Source organism: Drosophila mauritiana, unplaced genomic scaffold (assembly GCF_004382145.1).
Source record: "Drosophila mauritiana strain mau12 unplaced genomic scaffold, ASM438214v1 U_181, whole genome shotgun sequence".
Classification (NCBI taxonomy): Eukaryota; Metazoa; Arthropoda; class Insecta; order Diptera; family Drosophilidae; genus Drosophila; species Drosophila mauritiana.
Window position 1 is genome coordinate 1 of NW_022881313.1, and position 25,216 is coordinate 25,216.

A 25,216-nucleotide genomic window follows, 5' to 3' on the forward strand; every position below is an offset into this window, starting at 1 on the left:
GTCTCTATCATATAATTAATATAAAGACTTTAATGATTGTGTCACGTTGCCAAACACCTCGTCATCAATTTAGTGACGCATATGATATTGTCCCTATCATATAATTAATATAAAGACTTTTTAAAGAATTGTATCAAGTTGCCAAACACCTCGTCATCAACTACTATATTATGGTTGCGCCGACCTCTCATATTGTATTCTCTTATGTCTTCATAGGATTTTGGCAATTATACGAGTAAATTAAATAATATACATATGAAAATGATTAATTATTATATGTATAAGGGAAAAAATGCTGAAATATTCCCATATTATCTTAGTATTATAGAGGAAAGACCGTTGCCGACCTCTGATATTGTTCAAAACTTATGTATTTATATGATTTTGGCAATTATATGAGTAAATTAAATAATATACATAAAATGATTAAATATATGTATAAATGTATAAAAAAATGATGAAATATTCCCACATTATCTTAGTATTATAGAGAGGAAAGACCGTTGCTGACCTCTGATATTGTTCAAAACTTATGTATTTATATGATTTTGGCAATAATATGAGTAAATTAAATAATATACATATGAAAATGATTAATTATTATATGTATAAATGTATAAGGGAAAAAATGCTGAAAATATTCCCATATTATCTTAGTATTATAGAGGAAAGACCGTTGCTGACCTCTGATATTGTTCAAAACTTATGTATTTATATGATTTTGGCAATTATATGAGTAAATTAAATAATATACATATGAAAATTATTAATTATTATATGTATAGGGGAAAAAATGCTGAAAATATTCCCACATTCTCTTAGTATTATAGAGAAAAGCCATTATAGTGAGAGGGTATAGTAGTGTAAACGACCGGAATTACGACAGAGGGTTCAAAAACTACTATAGGTAGGCAGTGGTTGCCGACCTCTCATATTGTTCAAAACTTATGTATTCATATGATTTTGGCAATTATATGAGTAAATTAAATAATATACATATGAAAATTATTAATTATTATATGTATAGGGAAAAAATGCTGAAATATTCCCACATTCTCTTAGTATTATAGAGAAAAGCCATTATAGTGAGAGGGTATAGTAGTGTAAACGACCGGAATTACGACAGAGGGTTCAAAAACTACTATAGGTAGGCAGTGGTTGCCGACCTCTCATATTGTTCAAAACTTATGTATTCATATGATTTTGGCAATAATATGAGTAAATTAAATAATATACATATGAAAATTATTAATTATTATATGTATAAGGGAAAAAATGCTGAAAAATATCTTAGTATTATAGAGAAAAGCCATTATAGTGAGAGGGTATAGTAGTGTAAACGACCGGAATTACGACAGAGGGTTCAAAAACTACTATAGGTAGGCAGTGGTTGCCGACCTCTCATATTGTTCAAAACTTATGTATTCATATGATTTTGGCAATAATATGAGTAAATTAAATAATATATTGATTATTATATGTATAAGGGAAAAAATGCTATATCCCACATTCTCTTAGTATTATAGAGAAAAGCCATAGTGAGGGTATAGTAGTGTAAACGACCGGAATTACGACAGAGGGTTCAAAAACTACTATAGGTAGGCAGTGGTTGCCGACCTCTCATATTGTTCAAAACTTATGTATTCATATGATTTTGGCAATAATATGAGTAAATTAAATAATATACATATGAAAATGATTAATTATTATATGTATAAGGGAAAAAATGCTGAAAATATCCCACATTCTCTTAGTATTATAGAGAAAAGCCATTATAGTGAGAGGGTATAGTAGTGTAAACGACCGGAATTACGACAGAGGGTTCAAAAACTACTATAGGTAGGCAGTGGTTGCCGACCTCTCATATTGTTCAAAACTTATGTATTCATATGATTTTGGCAATAATATGAGTAAATTAAATAATATACATATGAAAATGATTAATTATTATATGTATAAGGGAAAAAAAATCATATTATATATGAATAATGGAAAAAAAATGAAATGTTCCTATAATCTCTTAATATATAAGAGAATAGCCCGTATGTTGGGTGGCAAACGGAATTGAAAATACCCGCTTTGAGGACAGCGGGTTCAAAAACTACTATAGGTAGGCAGTGGTTGCCGACCTCCCGCATTATTCGAAATATTTATTTCGGATTATGTTTATATTGGTTACATACAATAAAGTATATTATATTATCCGTACAAATTTGTTTCTCAGTTCTATAGAACACGGGACTTGGCTCCGCGGATAATAGGAATATACGCTTTATAGATAATATCGTTGAAACAAAAGTCAAGTTTCTATTATATATAGAATAACAAATCGTTTCCATATATTATCGTTAATTTTTGGAGGCAGGCAAATATTAATTTATTACCTGCCGTATAGTTGGATTATTATATCGTTACGGTATAATACAAATATGGATTCTTATGAAAGAAATATAAAATTATATATTAAATGTGGAAATATTATCATATGCGCTTGGTTTTATGTTATATATTACCAGAGATATATATGAAAAGAGATAAATTTTAAATTTATCTTCAAAATGCAAATGATTTAACTTAATATTTATATTGGTTAAACAAAAATTGTACATGTGTGGATACAATAATTATGTATGTTGGAAATAAAATGATATTTTATAATGAAATATGTATGTATAAAAAGATAAAATTATAGAAATATATATATTACAATAATTAGATGAAATTCTTGTTATATTGGTAAAACAAGTATAAATTAAAAATGAAAATATGGATTACGAATGCTATATAAAAATGGCCGTAATCGAATGGATTTTTTTACTTATATATTTAAAATTTTACCCAAAGGCGAAATATTGAATTTTATTCAATATAATAAAAATCATGGAATTATATAAAGTGAAAAATCTATATATCTATATATCTATTATATTGCTTATTTCGATTCAAAATATATGAATGGAATATGAAGGAAAAACATTATTCTGGTTGATCCTGCCAGTAGTTATATGCTTGTCTCAAAGATTAAGCCATGCATGTCTAAGTACACACGAATTAAAAGTGAAACCGCAAAAGGCTCATTATATCAGTTATGGTTCCTTAGATCGTTAACAGTTACTTGGATAACTGTGGTAATTCTAGAGCTAATACATGCAATTAAAACATGAACCTTATGGGACATGTGCTTTTATTAGGCTAAAACCAAGCGATCGCAAGATCGTTATATTGGTTGAACTCTAGATAACATGCAGATCGTATGGTCTTGTACCGACGACAGATCTTTCAAATGTCTGCCCTATCAACTTTTGATGGTAGTATCTAGGACTACCATGGTTGCAACGGGTAACGGGGAATCAGGGTTCGATTCCGGAGAGGGAGCCTGAGAAACGGCTACCACATCTAAGGAAGGCAGCAGGCGCGTAAATTACCCACTCCCAGCTCGGGAGGTAGTGACGAAAAATAACAATACAGGACTCATATCCGAGGCCCTGTAATTGGAATGAGTACACTTTAAATCCTTTAACAAGGACCAATTGGAGGGCAAGTCTGGTGCCAGCAGCCGCGGTAATTCCAGCTCCAATAGCGTATATTAAAGTTGTTGCGGTTAAAACGTTCGTAGTTGAACTTGTGCTTCATACGGGTAGTACAACTTACAATTGTGGTTAGTACTATACCTTTATGTATGTAAGCGTATTACCGGTGGAGTTCTTATATGTGATTAAATACTTGTATTTTTTCATATGTTCCTCCTATTTAAAAACCTGCACTAGTGCTCTTAAACGAGTGTTATTGTGGGCCGGTACTATTACTTTGAACAAATTAGAGTGCTTAAAGCAGGCTTCAAATGCCTGAATATTCTGTGCATGGGATAATGAAATAAGACCTCTGTTTGCTTTCATTGGTTTTCAGATCAAGAGGTAATGATTAATAGAAGCAGTTTGGGGGCATTAGTATTACGACGCGAGAGGTGAAATTCTTGGACCGTCGTAAGACTAACTTAAGCGAAAGCATTTGCCAAAGATGTTTTCATTAATCAAGAACGAAAGTTAGAGGTTCGAAGGCGATCAGATACCGCCCTAGTTCTAACCATAAACGATGCCAGCTAGCAATTGGGTGTAGCTACTTTTATGGCTCTCTCAGTCGCTTCCCGGGAAACCAAAGCTTTTGGGCTCCGGGGGAAGTATGGTTGCAAAGCTGAAACTTAAAGGAATTGACGGAAGGGCACCACCAGGAGTGGAGCCTGCGGCTTAATTTGACTCAACACGGGAAAACTTACCAGGTCCGAACATAAGTGTGTAAGACAGATTGATAGCTCTTTCTCGAATCTATGGGTGGTGGTGCATGGCCGTTCTTAGTTCGTGGAGTGATTTGTCTGGTTAATTCCGATAACGAACGAGACTCAAATATATTAAATAGATATCTTCAGGATTATGGTGCTGAAGCTTATGTAGCCTTCATTCATGGTGGCAGTAAAATGTTTATTGTGTTTGAATGTGTTTATGTAAGTGGAGCCGTACCTGTTGGTTTGTCCCATTATAAGGACACTAGCTTCTTAAATGGACAAATTGCGTCTAGCAATAATGAGATTGAGCAATAACAGGTCTGTGATGCCCTTAGATGTCCTGGGCTGCACGCGCGCTACAATGAAAGTATCAACGTGTATTCCTAGACCGAGAGGTCCGGGTAAACCGCTGAACCACTTTCATGCTTGGGATTGTGAACTGAAACTGTTCACATGAACTTGGAATTCCCAGTAAGTGTGAGTCATTAACTCGCATTGATTACGTCCCTGCCCTTTGTACACACCGCCCGTCGCTACTACCGATTGAATTATTTAGTGAGGTCTCCGGACGTGATCACTGTGACGCCTTGCGTGTTACGGTTGTTTCGCAAAAGTTGACCGAACTTGATTATTTAGAGGAAGTAAAAGTCGTAACAAGGTTTCCGTAGGTGAACCTGCGGAAGGATCATTATTGTATAATATCCTTATCGTTAATAAACATTTGTTATAATACAAATAAATACAATTTACCAAAATAAAAATATTACAAAATGATTCCACGGAATCAAAAGTTAAAGTCAAAATAAAATGAAGATGGCTTTTATTTTATATGTGGGGCTTGGCAACCTCATAAAAAGACTTTAACATTATTAATGTTGTTGTGCGTATTTGTGGCAGTACCTACTACAACATGGCGTTTCCTATAAAAACAAATTCTCGAAAATGGAAATCGAAAACTGAACAAAATTTGAAAGTAGAAGTCGAATTAAAATTAAAATAATTTTGAATGTGGTATTCAAAATAAGTGTGTGTGTATATGGACCATAATATACACGCGTTGCGAATATGTATTGTTCATCTATGTTATGAGCATACGTTGGCTAATGCAACAACCTAAAATATACAATGTTTGTACCTGTCATCCATCAGGTTAATGTTTTATATAAATTTTGCAGTATGTGTCACCCAAAATAGCAAACCATAACCAGATTTTTATGATACATAATGCTTATATGAAACTAAGACATATCGCAACATTTATTTTTAGGTATAAAAATAAATTTATTGAAGGAATTGATATATGCCAGTAAAATGGTGTATTTTTAATTTCTTTCAATAAAAACAATATTGATATTATATAAAAATGAATTATAAAACTCTAAGCGGTGGATCACTCGGCTCATGGGTCGATGAAGAACGCAGCAAACTGTGCGTCATCGTGTGAACTGCAGGACACATGAACATCGACATTTTGAACGCATATCGCAGTCCATGCTGTTATGTACTTTAATTAATTTTATAGTGCTGCTTGGACTACATATGGTTGAGGGTTGTAAGACTATGCTAATTAAGTTGTTTATAAATTTTTTATAAGCATATGGTATATTATTGGATTAAATAATGATTTTATTCATAATATTAAAAAAGAAATGAAAAACATTATCTCACATTTGAATGTGAAAAACGAAGAGAAATATTTTCTTTTTCAATCAAAATAATACTGAGAAATGTCTAGCATAAAAAATTGAAATATTTTTCATCTAGAATTGTCTCTTATTAATGATTCGGAAAAAGAAAAATCTTGGTTTTGTTATTATTCTTCGTTGGTTCGTTAAATGGATAAAAAATAACTTTGCTTACAAGAACTATTGGAACTATTTATAACGAATTTAATTGATTGTTTATCATTTATATATAAAGAATTTATGGCAAAAAATAGTTTATATATACAACCTCAACTCATATGGGACTACCCCTGAATTTAAGCATATTAATTAGGGGAGGAAAAGAAACTAACAAGGATTTTCTTAGTAGCGGCGAGCGAAAAGAAAACAGTTCAGCACTAAGTCACTTTGTCTATATGGCAAATGTGAGATGCAGTGTATGGAGCGTCAATATTCTAGTATGAGAAATTAATGATTTAAGTCCTTCTTAAATGAGGCCATTTACCCATAGAGGGTGCCAGGCCCGTATAACGTTAATGATTACTAGATGATGTTTCCAAAGAGTCGTGTTGCTTGATAGTGCAGCACTAAGTGGGTGGTAAACTCCATCTAAAACTAAATATAACCATGAGACCGATAGTAAACAAGTACCGTGAGGGAAAGTTGAAAAGAACTCTGAATAGAGAGTTAAACAGTACGTGAAACTGCTTAGAGGTTAAGCCCGATGAACCTGAATATCCGTTATGGAAAATTCATCATTAAAATTGTAATATTTAAATAATATTATTAAGAATAATGTGCATTTTTTCCATATAAGGACATTGTAATCTATTAGCATATCCCAAATTTATCATAAAATATAACTTATAGTTTATTCCAATTAAATTGCTTGCATTTTAACACAGAATAAATGTTATTAATTTGATAAAGTGCTGATAGATTTATATTTATTACAGAGCGTTAATTTTTCGGAATTATATAATGGCATAATTATCATTGATTTTTGTGTTTATTATATGCTCTTGTATGATTAACAATGCGAAAGATTCAGGATACCTTCGGGACCCGTCTTGAAACACGGACCAAGGAGTCTAACATATGTGCAAGTTATTGGGATGTAAACCTAATAGCGTAATTAACTTGACTAATAATGGGATTAGTTTTTTAGCTATTTATAGCTAATTAACACAATCCCGGGGCGTTCTATATAGTTATGTATAATGTATATTTATATTATTTATGCCTCTAACTGGAACGTACCTTGAGCATATATGCTGTGACCCGAAAGATGGTGAACTATACTTGATCAGGTTGAAGTCAGGGGAAACCCTGATGGAAGACCGAAACAGTTCTGACGTGCAAATCGATTGTCAGAATTGAGTATAGGGGCGAAAGACCAATCGAACCATCTAGTAGCTGGTTCCTTCCGAAGTTTCCCTCAGGATAGCTGGTGCATTTTAATATTTATATAAAATAATCTTATCTGGTAAAGCGAATGATTAGAGGCCTTAGGGTCGAAACGATCTTAACCTATTCTCAAACTTTAAATGGGTAAGAACCTTAACTTTCTTGATATGAAGTTCAAGGTTATGATATAATGTGCCCAGTGGGCCACTTTTGGTAAGCAGAACTGGCGCTGTGGGATGAACCAAACGTAATGTTACGGTGCCCAAATTAACAACTCATGCAGATACCATGAAAGGCGTTGGTTGCTTAAAACAGCAGGACGGTGATCATGGAAGTCGAAATCCGCTAAGGAGTGTGTAACAACTCACCTGCCGAAGCAACTAGCCCTTAAAATGGATGGCGCTTAAGTTGTATACCTATACATTACCGCTAAAGTAGATGATTTATATTACTTGTGATATAAATTTTGAAACTTTAGTGAGTAGGAAGGTACAATGGTATGCGTAGAAGTGTTTGGCGTAAGCCTGCATGGAGCTGCCATTGGTACAGATCTTGGTGGTAGTAGCCTGAAGTGGAGAAGGGTTTCGTGTGAACAGTGGTTGATCACGAGTTAGTCGGTCCTAAGTTCAAGGCGAAAGCCGAAAATTTTCAAGTAAAAAAAAAAATGCCTAACTATATAAACAAAGCGAATATAATACACTTGAATAATTTTGAACGAAAGGGAATACGGTTCCAATTCCGTAACCTGTTGAGTATCCGTTTGTTATTAAATATGGGCCTCGTGCTCATCCTGGCAACAGGAACGACCATAAAGAAGCCGTCGAGAGATATCGGAAGAGTTTTCTTTTCTGTTTTATAGCCGTACTACCATGGAAGTCTTTCGCAGAGAGATATGGTAGATGGGCTAGAAGAGCATGACATATACTGTTGTGTCGATATTTTCTCCTCGGACCTTGAAAATTTATGGTGGGGACACGCAAACTTCTCAACAGGCCGTACCAATATCCGCAGCTGGTCTCCAAGGTGAAGAGTCTCTAGTCGATAGAATAATGTAGGTAAGGGAAGTCGGCAAATTAGATCCGTAACTTCGGGATAAGGATTGGCTCTGAAGATTGAGATAGTCGGGCTTGATTGGGAAACAATAACATGGTTTATGTGCTCGTTCTGGGTAAATAGAGTTTCTAGCATTTATGTTAGTTACTTGTTCCCCGGATAGTTTAGTTACGTAGCCAATTGTGGAACTTTCTTGCTAAAATTTTTAAGAATACTATTTGGTTAAACCAATTAGTTCTTATCAATTATAACGATTATCAATTAACAATCAATTCAGAACTGGCACGGACTTGGGGAATCCGACTGTCTAATTAAAACAAAGCATTGTGATGGCCCTAGCGGGTGTTGACACAATGTGATTTCTGCCCAGTGCTCTGAATGTCAAAGTGAAGAAATTCAAGTAAGCGCGGGTCAACGGCGGGAGTAACTATGACTCTCTTAAGGTAGCCAAATGCCTCGTCATCTAATTAGTGACGCGCATGAATGGATTAACGAGATTCCTACTGTCCCTATCTACTATCTAGCGAAACCACAGCCAAGGGAACGGGCTTGGAATAATTAGCGGGGAAAGAAGACCCTTTTGAGCTTGACTCTAATCTGGCAGTGTAAGGAGACATAAGAGGTGTAGAATAAGTGGGAGATATTAGACCTCGGTTTGGTATCGTCAATGAAATACCACTACTCTTATTGTTTCCTTACTTACTTGATTAAATGGAACGTGTATCATTTCCTAGCCATTATACGGATATATTTATTATATCTTATGGTATTGGGTTTTGATGCAAGCTTCTTGATCAAAGTATCACGAGTTTGTTATATAATCGCAAACAAATTCTTTAATAAAACGATGCATTTATGTATTTTTGATTTGAAAATTTGGTATAACTCCAATTACTCAGGTATGATCCAATTCAAGGACATTGCCAGGTAGGGAGTTTGACTGGGGCGGTACATCTCTCAAATAATAACGGAGGTGTCCCAAGGCCAGCTCAGTGCGGACAGAAACCACACATAGAGCAAAAGGGCAAATGCTGACTTGATCTCGGTGTTCAGTACACACAGGGACAGCAAAAGCTCGGCCTATCGATCCTTTTGGTTTAAAGAGTTTTTAACAAGAGGTGTCAGAAAAGTTACCATAGGGATAACTGGCTTGTGGCGGCCAAGCGTCATAGCGACGTCGCTTTTTGATCCTTCGATGTCGGCTCTTCCTATCATTGTGAAGCAAAATTCACCAAGCGTTGGATTGTTCACCCATGCAAGGGAACGTGAGCTGGGTTTAGACCGTCGTGAGACAGGTTAGTTTTACCCTACTAATGACAAAACGTTGTTGCGACAGCATTCCTGCGTAGTACGAGAGGAACCGCAGGTACGGACCAATGGCACAATACTTGTTCGAGCGAACAGTGGTATGACGCTACGTCCGTTGGATTATGCCTGAACGCCTCTAAGGTCGTATCCGTGCTGGACTGCAATGATAAATAAGGGGCAATTTGCATTGTATGGCTTCTAAACCATTTAAAGTTTATAATTTATTTTAAAACGACAATGGATGTGATGCCAATGTAATTTGTAACATAGTAAATTAGGAGGATCTTCGATCACCTGATGCCGCGCTAGTTACATATAAAAGCATTATTTAATACAATGACAAAGCCTAGAATCAATTGTAAACGACTTTTGTAACAGGCAAGGTGTTGTAAGTGGTTGAGCAGCTGCCATACTGCGATCCACTGAAGCTTATCCTTTGCTTGATGATTCGATAAATAAATGATTTTTCCTGTAGCCAAACAAACACCTCGTCATCAATTTAGTGACGCATATGATATTGTCCCTATCATATAATTTTTGATATAAAGACTTTAAAGAATTATATCAAGTTGCCAAATACCTCGTCATCAATTTAGTGACCCTATCTTAAAGAAATACCTCGTCATCAATTTAGTGACGCATATGATATCATATAATTAATATAAAGACTTTAATGAATTGTGTCAAGTTGCGTCATCAATTTAGTGACGCATATGATATTGTCCCTATCATATAATTTTTGGTATTGGTCATCCATATGCACCAAGTTGGCCGCCTTTGTCGTCATCAATTTAGTTTTTTTTTTTTTTTTTTTTTTTTTTTTTTAGCGTGCGTTTATTTATTTAAAATCTGTCCTAGTGGACAATAATTAAATGGTTTTGCGGGGAACATTAGCTTAAGGGATACTATTGTACATGTATTTGTGGCGGGTTTTATATGTGTTGTCTATTGTTGTGGAAGATCGAGAGGGTGTCTCCTCATGAGACGTCTGCTTGTTTGGCTATTGTCTAACAGGTTGGTGGCGAGGTGTTAGGGTGGTTTTCGAGCCTTTTCAGGTATCTCTCGCTGAGCCTGGAGATTTCATCGACTTGTGGGATTCCAAGTTCCCTATGTATGGCGACATTCTCGTGGTAGGGATGCGCATTACAGGCAATTCTCAAGCACCTATTCTGGAACCGCTGTATACGCAGGCGATTCGTGTGGCTTGCCGTGCCCCATAGCTGTATCCCGTAGGTCCAGATGGGCTTGAGAATTGCCTTGTACACCAGGATTTTGTGGTTCTGCCTTAGCTTGGACCCTCTCCCAATAAGCCAATGCATCTGCCTCAGACGCGCATCGGCCTGTATGCGTTTGCTGACGATGTGGGGACGCCAAGTGAGCCTGCGGTCCAGGGTAAGTCCTAGGTACTTGGGTGCGGGTGCGTTGGGAATGATGACTCCGTTTAGCGTGACCGGTGGGCAGTCTCCTCTCCTTAGTGCAAATGTTGTTTGGGTAGATTTTTTCCGCGTTCTACGATGTTCCACCTGCTGAGCCAGGGATGTAGCGCGTCCATTTGCCTTTGGATTGTTTCGGAGGCTTCTCGTGGGTCGGATGAGGAGGCGAGGAAAGCCGTGTCATCTGCATAAGTCGCTATAGTTAGGTTCCTGGAGGGGATTATGGGAAGGTCTGCGGTGTAAAGGGTGTACAGTATTGGTCCGCACTGCCTTGCGGAACTCCAGCTCTGATCAGTCTGGGTAGGCTTATTGCACTTCCGCATCTGACTTGGAATGCTCTTCCCTCAGTGTAGGATTTGAGGAGGGTAAAATGGGGGCTTGGGAGGTAGGATTTGAGTTTATGGAGGAGTCCAGGATGCCAAACTCTGTCGAATGCCTGCTTCACGTCGAGCATTACAGCGCAGCAGTATTTCTTTTGCTCGAATGCCTCGAGGATCCGTTCGACTAGCCGGTGGCATTGCTCTGGTGTTCCGTGGGAGCGCCTGAAGCCAAACTGGTGATCGGGGATCAAACCAGCCTCATCCATACTCTGCGCAAAAAATACTCTTTCGAGTATTTTGGAGAGGATTGCCAGCAAACTAATCGGACGATAGGAGGCGAGATTGGCTTCAGGCTTACCAGGCTTGAGGAGGACAATAACCTCTGCTCTTTTCCACTCTTCCGGGAAGTACCCTAGCCGGAAGCAGCTGTTGTAAATGCTGGCCAGCATTTGTGTGCAGGGAATGGGAGCATTTTTAGGGCCGCCGCATCTATACGATCCAGGCCTGGAGATTTGTTGTTTTCAGTAGAGCAATCTCCTGCGCAACTTCCTCAGGGTCGACTGGTTCCAACGGGGGACCGGGAGAGCTTGGGCTATTGAGAAACCGGGCTGTTTCAGCATGTTCTTCGGCAGTGCAGCAGTCGAACGGAGAGAAGGCGTTGTAAAGGTGTTCGGCGAAAGCTTCTGCTCTTTCAGCATCCGAACGGCACCAGGATCCATCTGCTTTGCGCACTGCGGAAACCTTTTTGGCTGGTCGTTTAATGTGGCGGGTGACGTTCCACAGATTGTGGTCTGGGTCCCCGGGAGAGAGTTCCTCGAGGAATCTGAGGAAGGAGTCCTGGCGTAGGCTGGAGATCTTGTCCTTCAACTCCTTTGTGGCGTGATTGAGCGCTGTTTTGTCTCTTGGATTGCGCGTCAAGAACCAAACTCTCCTGAGACGCCTCTTCTCAGTCACGAGTGCCGCAATTTCCGGGACCAGAGGTGGAGGTCCCTGCTAGGTGTTCTCGCAGTCTTTGGTGGCGGTGGGCTTGCGAATTCCGCAGCGTTTTGCATCTGCCTGGTGAGATTCCCGATAGCTTCATCAATGTTCCTGGGTGTGTTGAGGATGGGGTTCGGATTGACGGTGGAGAGCATCCAGGACGCGAACTTGGCGGCGTCGGTATATTTTCCAGTGAGCCTTCTGAGCGGGGTTTTCCTGAGGACTGGCGTGTTGATTAGCACGTTTATTGCACAGTGGTCTGACAGGAGATCAGCATTTGTTGTGCAGCTGATCTTCGCATGCCCTATGCCTTTCGACACAGCAAAGTCCAGTAGGTCTGGAGTCTTGAGGGGATTCGTTGGCCAGTGAGTGGGCTCGCCAGTGGAGTGGCAGTCCAGTCGGTGGCGTTGCAGGTACCCAAACAGAGTTTTCCCTTTGGGGTTGTTGGCGCGCGATCCCCACCAAGAATGTTTGGCGTTATAATCTCCAGCTGCTATGAAGCGGGGCCCAAAATGCTCGAAGAACTCACTGAGTGAGATGCTGTTATGCGGTATCTGGGGGAAAGTAGACCGCTCCAATGTCTAAATCTCCTTGCGGGCTGACAATCCTGATGACAGGACATTGTGCCCAGTCTTGCTGAAACGCGGGCAGCTCTAGGTATTGAATACCGCTCCTGATGAGGATGGCTGCTCCACCGCGTGCTCTGCCAGAAGGATGGTCTGCATGGATGAGGTCATATCCGCTGATATTAAAGTGGGATCTGGGGGAGAAGTGGGTTTCGGCTACGAGTAGGATATCGATCTGGTGGGTCTTCAGATGGTGCTCGACTATGGCCTTGCTGTTCTGCAGGCCGTTCGCATTCCAGACGACTAGGTGGAGCTTTAGTTGCATGACTTGCTGTTGAGAATGGTGGCCACCAGCTGTGTCATCTGGGTGAACATGCGCTCCATCATCCTTTCCATCATTCCTTCCATGCGAGCGAACATCTGACCGGAGTGTGGGGTTTCTGTTTGGGTTTGGACTGGGGTTGTGGGATTCTGCGGTGCTGCGTGCACTCCGTTGAGGGCGTCTCGGTAGCTCCTGCCAGAGGTGACGTTTGGTGATGCCACGGGCGGCGCCTTGTTAGCATTAGCGACGGGCCTGTTTTCGGAGCAGCGAGTGCTTTGGCCCTTTTGTATGCAGGGCATCCCTTGAAAGACGCAGGATGGTCCGCCTGGCAGTGGAAGCAGCACGCTTTGTCGTCCTCCCTCTTCTCACATGCCCTCGATTCGTGAGGGCCTCCACACTTTACACATCGGTATTCCAGGAAGCAGTAACGCTGTGTATGACCGAATCCTTGGCACCTGAAGCATTGAGGCACGTCGTTGAACTTCTGCGGCGGTTCAATGGTTACTACCGACCTGCAGATCCGCTTGACTTGGTAGACGTCTTTGTTGTTGCTGGAAGGCTCCAGGTTGGCGAAGAATATTCCCAGCGGTTCTTTAGTTCTTCTGCCAATGGGATTGTGCAGATCTCTAACAGCGTGCCCTTGTCTGCGAAGGTCTTCAATGATTTCCTCACGATCGGTGGAGTGGTGGAGTCCTTTGATGACAACCTTGTATGCACGTTCATCTTTCGGCTGGAAAGTCCGATGCCTCTTGTTTTGGGCCACAAGTTGGAGACGCAGAGCTGTATAGGACTCTTTGTCCGGCATCATGACACGTACGTTGTTGCCATTCACGGTCTTGTAGGTAAAATTGTTCTTCGGGCCTACAAGAGTCGTGATCATCTTGACGAGTGCCGAGATGTTGGTCATCGGGGATAAAAATCGGAGGTGGCTTGATGGTCTTCGGGGTGGGCTTTGGTTTCTCGGGGGTCTTGGGCTTGGAATCGTCTTTAGGTCCGGGTTCGTCATCAGAGCTCTCTTGGTCGTACTCGTCTTCTTCGGTCGAGAGTAAAGCGAAGGCGTTGTTGGCGAGCTTCTTGCGCAGAGCTGCGCTAGTGCTTGGCTTATCTTCCAGCTCCTCTCCCTGTGCTTTCTTTGCCGGTTTTCGCTTTATCTCGCCCGGCTCTGTATGCGAGGTGCTTCCCTCGCTGCTGGAGCTGCTCTTGCGTGTTCTCAGAGCCTTTTTGCGTGGTGTTGTTCCAAGCTTGGGTGCGCGGGGGCCTGCCAGTCCATCTTCTCCAAAGTTGATAAGGAGTGAGAGGGGGGGGGGGGGGAAGCTGGGCACCGTAAGCCGGTGAGCCAGGCAGCACGTGGCTGCTGCTTTGCAATTATACCGCTGCTTCGAGCACTGGGTTTTTTGCGCTGATAACACGCACACTCGGTGTGCGATGGTGTTAGTGCGAACTACCGTTAGGTACGTTGGCTGGGCCAATCAAAACGCGCGACAAGATCACGCGACGCGAAGTGGCTGGGCACAAGTAACGGGACTTACAACTGTGAACAATTTGCTAACAATTTGCTGTCGATCCGCAAGAATTGGTATATGATATTGTAAAGACTTTAATGAATTGTGTCAAGTTGTCGTCATCAATTTAGTGACGCTCCCACTCAAGTTGCCAAATACCTCGTCATCAATTTAGTGACGCATATGATATTGTCCCTATCATATAATTAATATAAAGACTTTAATGAATTGTGTCAAGTTGCCAAACACCTCGTCATCAATTTAGTGACGCATATGATATTGTCCCTATCATATAATTTGATATAAAAACTTTAAAGAATTGTATCAAGTTGATACCTCGTCATCAATTTAGTGACGCATATGATATTGCTATCATATAATTAATATAAAGACTTTAATGAATTGTGTCAAGTTGCCAAACACCTCGTCATCAATTTAGTGACGCATATGATATTGTCCCTATCATATAATTTTTGATATAAAGACTTTAAAGAATTCTATCAAGTTGCCAAATACCTCGTCATCAATTTAGTGACGCATATGATATTGTCTCTATCATATAATTAATATAAAGACTTTAATGATTTGTGTCACGTTGCCAAAACCTCGTCATCAATTTAGTGACGCATATGATATTGTCCCTATCATATAATTAATATAAAGACTTTTTAAAGAATTGTATCAAGTTGCCAAACACCTCGTCATCAACTACTATATTATGGTTGCGCCGACCTCTCATATTGTATTCTCTTATGTCTTCATAGGATTTTGGCAATTATACGAGTAAATTAAATAATATACATATGAAAATGATTAATTATTATATGTATAAGGGAAAAAATGCTGAAAATTCCCATTATCTTAGTATTATAGAGGAAAGACCGTTGCCGACCTCTGATATTGTTCAAAACTTATGTATTTATATGATTTTGGCAATTATATGAGTAAATTAAATAAATACATATAAAATGATTAAATATTATATGTATAAATGTATAAGGGAAAAAATGATGAAATATTCCCCACATTATCTTAGTATTATAGAGGAAAAGACCGTTGCTGACCTCTGATATTGTTCAAAACTTATGTATTTATATGATTTTGGCAATAATATGAGTAAATTAAATAATATACATATGAAAATGATTAATTATTATATGTATAAATGTATAAGGGAAAAAATGCTGAAAATATTCCCATATTATCTTAGTATTATAGAGGAAAGGACCGTTGCTGACCTCTGATATTGTTCAAAACTTATGTATTTATATGATTTGGCAATTATATGAGTAAATTAAATAATATACATATGAAAATTATTAATTATTATATGTATAGGGGAAAAAATGCTGAAATATTCCCACATTCTCTTAGTATTATAGAGAAAAGCCATTATAGTGAGAGGGTATAGTAGTGTAAACGACCGAATTACGACAGAGGGTTCAAAAAACTACTATAGGTAGGCAGTGGTTGCCGACCTCTCATATTGTTCAAAACTTATGTATTCATATGATTTTGGCAATTATATGAGTAAATTAAATAATTATACATATGAAAATTATTAATTATTATATGTATAGGGGAAAAAATGCTGAAATATTCCCACATTCTCTTAGTATTATAGAGAAAAGCCATTATAGTGAGAGGGTATAGTAGTGTAAACGACCGAATTACGACAGAGGTTCAAAAACTACTATAGGTAGGCAGTGGTTGCCGACCTCTCATATTGTTCAAAACTTATGTATTCATATGATTTTGGCAATTATATGAGTAAATTAAATAATATACATATGAAAATTATTAATTATTATATGTATAAGGGAAAAAATGCTGAAAATATCCCACATTCTCTTAGTATAATAGAGAAAAGCCATTATAGTGAGAGGGTATAGTAGTGTAAACGACCGGAATTACGACAGAGGTTCAAAAACTACTATAGGTAGGCAGTGGTTGCCGACCTCTCATATTGTTCAAAACTTATGTATTCATATGATTTTGGCAATAATATGAGTAAATTAAATAATATACATATGAAAATGATTAATTATTATATGTATAAGGGAAAAAATGCTGAAAATATCCCACATTCTCTTAGTATTATAGAGAAAAGCCATTATAGTGAGAGGGTATAGTAGTGTAAACGACCGGAATTACGACAGAGGGTTCAAAAACTACTATAGGTAGGCAGTGGTTGCCGACCTCTCATATTGTTCAAAACTTATGTATTCATATGATTTTGGCAATAATATGAGTAAATTAAATAATATACATATGAAAATGATTAATTATTATATGTATAAGGGAAAAAATGCTGAAAATATCCCACATTCTCTTAGTATTATAGAGAAAAGCCATTATAGTGAGAGGGTATAGTAGTGTAAACGACCGGAATTACGACAGAGGTTCAAAAACTACTATAGGTAGGCAGTGGTTGCCGACCTCTCATATTGTTCAAAACTTATGTATTCATATGATTTTGGCAATAATATGAGTAAATTAAATAATATACATATGAAAATGATTAATTATTATATGTATAAGGGAAAAAAATGCTGAAAATATCCCACATTCTCTTAGTATTATAGAGAAAAGCCATTATAGTGAGAGGGTATAGTAGTGTAAACGACCGGAATTACGACAGAGGTTCAAAAACTACTATAGGTAGGCAGTGGTTGCCGACCTCTCATATTGTTCAAAACTTATGTATTCATATGATTTTGGCAATAATATGAGTAAATAAATAATATACATATGAAAATGATTAATTATTATATGTATAAGGGAAAAATAATCATATTATATATGAATAATGGAAAAAAAATGAAATGTTCCTATAATCTCTTAATATATAAGAGAATAGCCCGTATGTTGGGTGGCAAACGGAATTGAAAATACCCGCTTTGAGGACAGCGGGTTCAAAAAACTACTATAGGTAGGCAGTGGTTGCCGACCTCCCGCATTATTCGAAATATTTATTTCGGATTATGTTTATATTGGTTACATACAATAAAGTATATTATTATCCGTACAAATTTGTTTCTCAGTTCTATAGAACACGGGACTTGGCTCCGCGGATAATAGGAATATACGCTTTATAGATAATATCGTTGAAACAAAAGTCAAGTTTCTATTATATATAGAATAACAAATCGTTTCCATATATTATCGTTAATTTTTGGAGGCAGGCAAATATTAATTTATACCTGCCGTATAGTTGGATATTATATCGTTACGGTATAATACAAATATGGATTCTTATGAAAGAAATATAAAATTATATATTAAATGTGGAAATATTATCATATGCGCTTGGTTTTTATGTTATATATTACCAGAGATATATATGAAAAGAGATAAATTTTAAATTTATCTTCAAAATGCAAATGATTTAACTTAATATTTATATGGTTAAACAAAAATTGTACATGTGTGATACAATAATTATGTATGTTGGAAATAAAATGATATTTTATAATGAAATATGTATGTATAAAAAGATAAAATTATAGAAATATATATATTACAATAATTAGATGAAATTCTTGTTATATTGGTAAAACAAGTATAAATTAAAAATGAAAATATGGATTACGAATGCTATATAAAAATGGCCGTAATCGAATGGATTTTTTTACTTATATATTTAAAATTTTACCCAAAGGCGAAATATTGAATTTTATTCAATATAATAAAAATCATGGAATTATATAAAGTGAAAAATCTATATATCTATATATCTATTATATTGCTTATTTCGATTCAAAATATATGAATGGAATATGAAGGAAAAACATTATTCTGGTTGATCCTGCCAGTAGTTATATGCTTGTCTCAAAGATTAAGCCATGCATGTCTAAGTACACACGAATTAAAAGTGAAACCGCAAAAGGCTCATTATATCAGTTATGGTTCCTTAGATCGTTAACAGTTACTTGGATAACTGTGGTTAATTCTAGAGCTAATACATGCAATTTAAAACATGAACCTTATGGGACATGTGCTTTATTAGGCCTAAAACCAAGCGATCGCAAGATCGTTATATTGGTTGAACTCTAGATAACATGCAGATCGTATGGTCTTGTACCGACGACAGATCTTTCAAATGTCTGCCCCTATCAAACTTTTGATGGTAGTATCTAGGACTACCATGGTTGCAACGGGTAACGGGGAATCAGGGTTCGATTCCGGAGAGGGAGCCTGAGAAACGGCTACCACATCTAAGGAAGGCAGCAGGCGCGTAAATTACCCACTCCCAGCTCGGGGAGGTAGTGACGAAAAATAACAATACAGGACTCATATCCGAGGCCCTGTAATTGGAATGAGTACACTTTAAATCCTTTAACAAGGACCAATTGGAGGGCAAGTCTGGTGCCAGCAGCCGCGGTAATTCCAGCTCCAATAGCGTATATTAAAGTTGTTGCGGTTAAAACGTTCGTAGTTGAACTTGTGCTTCATACGGGTAGTACAACTTACAATTGTGGTTAGTACTATACCTTTATGTATGTAAGCGTATTACCGGTGGAGTTCTTATATGTGATTAAATACTTGTATTTTTTCATATGTTCCTCCTATTTAAAAACCTGCACTAGTGCTCTTAAACGAGTGTTATTGTGGGCCGGTACTATTACTTTGAACAAATTAGAGTGCTTAAAGCAGGCTTCAAATGCCTGAATATTCTGTGCATGGGATAATGAAATAAGACCTCTGTTCTGCTTTCATTGGTTTTCAGATCAAGAGGTAATGATTAATAGAAGCAGTTTGGGGGCATTAGTATTACGACGCGAGAGGTGAAATTCTTGGACCGTCGTAAGACTAACTTAAGCGAAAGCATTTGCCAAAGATGTTTTCATTAATCAAGAACGAAAGTTAGAGGTTCGAAGGCGATCAGATACCGCCCTAGTTCTAACCATAAACGATGCCAGCTAGCAATTGGGTGTAGCTACTTTTATGGCTCTCTCAGTCGCTTCCCGGGAAACCAAAGCTTTTGGGCTCCGGGGGAAGTATGGTTGCAAAGCTGAAACTTAAAGGAATTGACGGAAGGGCACCACCAGGAGTGGAGCCTGCGGCTTAATTTGACTCAACACGGGAAAACTTACCAGGTCCGAACATAAGTGTGTAAGACAGATTGATAGCTCTTTCTCGAATCTATGGGTGGTGGTGCATGGCCGTTCTTAGTTCGTGGAGTGATTTGTCTGGTTAATTCCGATAACGAACGAGACTCAAATATATTAAATAGATATCTTCAGGATTATGGTGCTGAAGCTTATGTAGCCTTCATTCATGGTGGCAGTAAAATGTTTATTGTGTTTGAATGTGTTTATGTAAGTGGAGCCGTACCTGTTGGTTTGTCCCATTATAAGGACACTAGCTTCTTAAATGGACAAATTGCGTCTAGCAATAATGAGATTGAGCAATAACAGGTCTGTGATGCCCTTAGATGTCCTGGGCTGCACGCGCGCTACAATGAAAGTATCAACGTGTATTTCCTAGACCGAGAGGTCCGGGTAAACCGCTGAACCACTTTCATGCTTGGGATTGTGAACTGAAACTGTTCACATGAACTTGGAATTCCCAGTAAGTGTGAGTCATTAACTCGCATTGATTACGTCCCTGCCCTTTGTACACACCGCCCGTCGCTACTACCGATTGAATTATTTAGTGAGGTCTCCGGACGTGATCACTGTGACGCCTTGCGTGTTACGGTTGTTTCGCAAAAGTTGACCGAACTTGATTATTTAGAGGAAGTAAAAGTCGTAACAAGGTTTCCGTAGGTGAACCTGCGGAAGGATCATTATTGTATAATATCCTTATCGTTAATAAACATTTGTTATAATACAAATAAATACAATTTACCAAAATAAAAATATTACAAAATGATTCCACGGAATCAAAAGTTAAAGTCAAAATAAAATGAAGATGGCTTTTATTTTATATGTGGGGCTTGGCAACCTCATAAAAAGACTTTAACATTATTAATGTTGTTGTGCGTATTTGTGGCAGTACCTACTACAACAATGGCGTTTCCTATAAAAACAAATTCTCGAAAATGGAAATCGAAGAAACTGAACAAAATTTGAAAGTAGAAGTCGAATTAAAATTAAAATAATTTTGAATGTGGTATTCAAAATAAGTGTGTGTATATGGACCATAATATACACGCGTTGCGAATATGTATTGTTCATCTATGTTATGAGCATACGTTGGCTAATGCAACAACCTAAAATACAATGTTTGTACCTGTCATCCATCAGGTTAATGTTTTATATAAATTTTGCAGTATGTGTCACCCAAAATAGCAAACCATAACCAGATTTTTATGATACATAATGCTTATATGAAACTAAGACATATCGCAACATTTATTTTTAGGTATAAAAATAAATTTATTGAAGGAATTGATATATGCCAGTAAAATGGTGTATTTTTAATTTCTTTCAATAAAAACAATATTGATATTATAAAAATGAATTATAAAACTCTAAGCGGTGGATCACTCGGCTCATGGGTCGATGAAGAACGCAGCAAACTGTGCGTCATCGTGTGAACTGCAGGACACATGAACATCGACATTTTGAACGCATATCGCAGTCCATGCTGTTATGTACTTTAATTAATTTTATAGTGCTGCTTGGACTACATATGGTTGAGGGTTGTAAGACTATGCTAATTAAGTTGTTTATAAATTTTTTATAAGCATATGGTATATTATTGGATTAAATAATGATTTTATTCATAATATTAAAAAAGAAATGAAAAACATTATCTCACATTTGAATGTGAAAAACGAAGAGAAATATTTTTCTTTTCAATCAAATAATACTGAGAAATGTCTAGCATAAAAAATTGAAATATTTTTCATCTAGAATTGTCTCTTATTAATGATTCGGAAAAAGAAAAATCTTGGTTTTGTTATTATTCTTCGTTGGTTCGTTAAATGGATAAAAAATAACTTTGCTTACAAGAACTATTGGAACTATTTATAACGAATTTAATTGATTGTTTTATCATTTATATATAAAGAATTTATGGCAAAAAATAGTTATATATACAACCTCAACTCATATGGGACTACCCCCTGAATTTAAGCATATTAATTAGGGGAGGAAAAGAAACTAACAAGGATTTTCTTAGTAGCGGCGAGCGAAAAGAAAACAGTTCAGCACTAAGTCACTTTGTCTATATGGCAAATGTGAGATGCAGTGTATGGAGCGTCAATATTCTAGTATGAGAATTAATGATTTAAGTCCTTCTTAAATGAGGCCATTTACCCATAGAGGGTGCCAGGCCCGTATAACGTTAATGATTACTAGATGATGTTTCCAAAGAGTCGTGTTGCTTGATAGTGCAGCACTAAGTGGGTGGTAAACTCCATCTAAAACTAAATATAACCATGAGACCGATAGTAAACAAGTACCGTGAGGGAAAGTTGAAAAGAACTCTGAATAGAGAGTTAAACAGTACGTGAAACTGCTTAGAGGTTAAGCCCGATGAACCTGAATATCCGTTATGGAAAATTCATCATTAAAATTGTAATATTTAAATAATATTATTAAGAATAATGTGCATTTTTTCCATATAAGGACATTGTAATCTATTAGCATATCCCAAATTTATCATAAAATATAACTTATAGTTTATTCCAATTAAATTGCTTGCATTTTAACACAGAATAAATGTTATTAATTTGATAAAGTGCTGATAGATTTATATTATTACAGAGCGTTATTTTTCGGGGCATAATTATCATTGATTTTTGTGTTTATTATATGCTCTTGTATGATTAACAATGCGAAAGATTCAGGATACCTTCGGGACCCGTCTTGAAACACGGACCAAGGAGTCTAACATATGTGCAAGTTATTGGGATGTAAACCTAATAGCGTAATTAACTTGACTAATAATGGGATTAGTTTTTTAGCTATTTATAGCTAATTAACACAATCCCGGGGCGTTCTATATAGTTATGTATAATGTATATTTATATTATTTATGCCTCTAACTGGAACGTACCTTGAGCATATATGCTGTGACCCGAAAGATGGTGAACTATACTTGATCAGGTTGAAGTCAGGGGAAACCCTGATGGAAGACCGAAACAGTTCTGACGTGCAAATCGATTGTCAGAATTGAGTATAGGGGCGAAAGACCAATCGAACCATCTAGTAGCTGGTTCCTTCCGAAGTTTCCCTCAGGATAGCTGGTGCATTTTAATATTATATATAAAATAATCTTATCTGGTAAAGCGAATGATTAGAGGCCTTAGGGTCGAAACGATCTTAACCTATTCTCAAACTTTAAATGGGTAAGAACCTTAACTTTCTTGATATGAAGTTCAAGGTTATGATATAATGTGCCCAGTGGGCCACTTTTGGTAAGCAGAACTGGCGCTGTGGGATGAACCAAACGTAATGTTACGGTGCCCAAATTAACAACTCATGCAGATACCATGAAAGGCGTTGGTTGCTTAAAACAGCAGGACGGTGATCATGGAAGTCGAAATCCGCTAAGGAGTGTGTAACAACTCACCTGCCGAAGCAACTAGCCCTTAAAATGGATGGCGCTTAAGTTGTATACCTATACATTACCGCTAAAGTAGATGATTTATATTACTTGTGATATAAATTTTGAAACTTTAGTGAGTAGGAAGGTACAATGGTATGCGTAGAAGTGTTTGGCGTAAGCCTGCATGGAGCTGCCATTGGTACAGATCTTGGTGGTAGTAGCAAATAATCGAATGAGACCTTGGAGGACTGAAGTGGAGAAGGGTTTCGTGTGAACAGTGGTTGATCACGAGTTAGTCGGTCCTAAGTTCAAGGCGAAAGCCGAAAATTTTCAAGTAAAACAAAAATGCCTAACTATATAAACAAAGCGAATATAATACACTTGAATAATTTTGAACGAAAGGGAATACGGTTCCAATTCCGTAACCTGTTGAGTATCCGTTTGTTATTAAATATGGGCCTCGTGCTCATCCTGGCAACAGGAACGACCATAAAGAAGCCGTCGAGAGATATCGGAAGAGTTTTCTTTTCTGTTTTATAGCCGTACTACCATGGAAGTCTTTCGCAGAGAGATATGGTAGATGGGCTAGAAGAGCATGACATATACTGTTGTGTCGATATTTTCTCCTCGGACCTTGAAAATTTATGGTGGGGACACGCAAACTTCTCAACAGGCCGTACCAATATCCGCAGCTGGTCTCCAAGGTGAAGAGTCTCTAGTCGATAGAATAATGTAGGTAAGGGAAGTCGGCAAATTAGATCCGTAACTTCGGGATAAGGATTGGCTCTGAAGATTGAGATAGTCGGGCTTGATTGGGAAACAATAACATGGTTTATGTGCTCGTTCTGGGTAAATAGAGTTTCTAGCATTTATGTTAGTTACTTGTTCCCCGGATAGTTTAGTTACGTAGCCAATTGTGGAACTTTCTTGCTAAAATTTTTAAGAATACTATTTGGGTTAAACCAATTAGTTCTTATCAATTATAACGATTATCAATTAACAATCAATTCAGAACTGGCACGGACTTGGGGAATCCGACTGTCTAATTAAAACAAAGCATTGTGATGGCCCTAGCGGGTGTTGACACAATGTGATTTCTGCCCAGTGCTCTGAATGTCAAAGTGAAGAAATTCAAGTAAGCGCGGGTCAACGGCGGAGTAACTATGACTCTCTTAAGGTAGCCAAATGCCTCGTCATCTAATTAGTGACGCGCATGAATGGATTAACGACGGACGTGTTTTCGTTGCGCTCGTGTACAGATTGCGAATAACTAAGTTTTCCTTGTTGGAAAGTAATTAAATCGGTGATTTAGTGCTCCGCGGAAGTCGAGTGAAAATTGTCGAGTGTTAAAAACAAGCGGTTTGGAAATTATTAACAATAAACTATTGGAAATTTTCCACTCCGCACGTGCTGCGAGGCGAGCTTACGAGTAAGTTTTTCGAGTAAGCTTTTTGAGCAGCTGTCAAAAAGCTTATTGGTGGCAGTCACTGCTAGGGTTTGTGTCTAGGGACAGTTTAGTGCTACCAGACGCTACCGATAGGTGGAGCTCTAGAGCATCTACCTTTTGTCAGTGAGCAAACGAGCATACGGTTGCTGGCGTCGACGGTAGGAGGAGCCACCATCGGAGTTATGCCGACCGAGAGCGACAGCAGCGCGAGTGCCTGAGCGGAATGTAGTGCCTCGAGGAAATCCAGACGAGGCAGGCGCAGAAGCCATCTGGCCTCTAAGAGCTCGGCGCCGACGCAGGCGAAATTGGTTGCCCTGGCGTCGAATGGAGTGCCAGAACCCGTTGGTGTACTTGAGGAGGCGTTTTCGTCGCTGGAGGACGCCCGGGCGGCTACGGCAACGCTGCCATCGCTGCCAACGCTGCTGCCACCGCTGT

General features: G+C 38.0%; 5 non-coding genes and 1 pseudogene across 5 annotated transcripts; all 6 read left to right on the top strand.

Moving 5' to 3' along the window:
* The first annotated feature begins 2,978 nt into the window (after nt 1–2,978).
* LOC117149252 lies at nt 2,979–4,970 on the top strand. Its single transcript, XR_004460152.1, has one exon. It is a non-coding gene; the product is annotated as a small subunit ribosomal RNA (ribosomal RNA).
* Nucleotides 4,971–5,653: 683 nt separating this feature from the next.
* On the top strand, nt 5,654–5,832 carry LOC117149249. The gene has a single exon (XR_004460150.1). It is a non-coding gene; the product is annotated as a 5.8S ribosomal RNA (ribosomal RNA).
* Nucleotides 5,833–6,228: 396 nt separating this feature from the next.
* Nucleotides 6,229–10,163, top strand: LOC117149254. Its single transcript, XR_004460154.1, has one exon. It is a non-coding gene; the product is annotated as a large subunit ribosomal RNA (ribosomal RNA).
* Nucleotides 10,164–18,627: 8,464 nt separating this feature from the next.
* LOC117149253 lies at nt 18,628–20,626 on the top strand. The gene has a single exon (XR_004460153.1). It is a non-coding gene; the product is annotated as a small subunit ribosomal RNA (ribosomal RNA).
* Nucleotides 20,627–21,306: 680 nt separating this feature from the next.
* Nucleotides 21,307–21,485, top strand: LOC117149251. Its single transcript, XR_004460151.1, has one exon. It is a non-coding gene; the product is annotated as a 5.8S ribosomal RNA (ribosomal RNA).
* Nucleotides 21,486–21,880: 395 nt separating this feature from the next.
* LOC117149250 lies at nt 21,881–25,216 on the top strand (annotated as a pseudogene; the record flags this gene model as incomplete).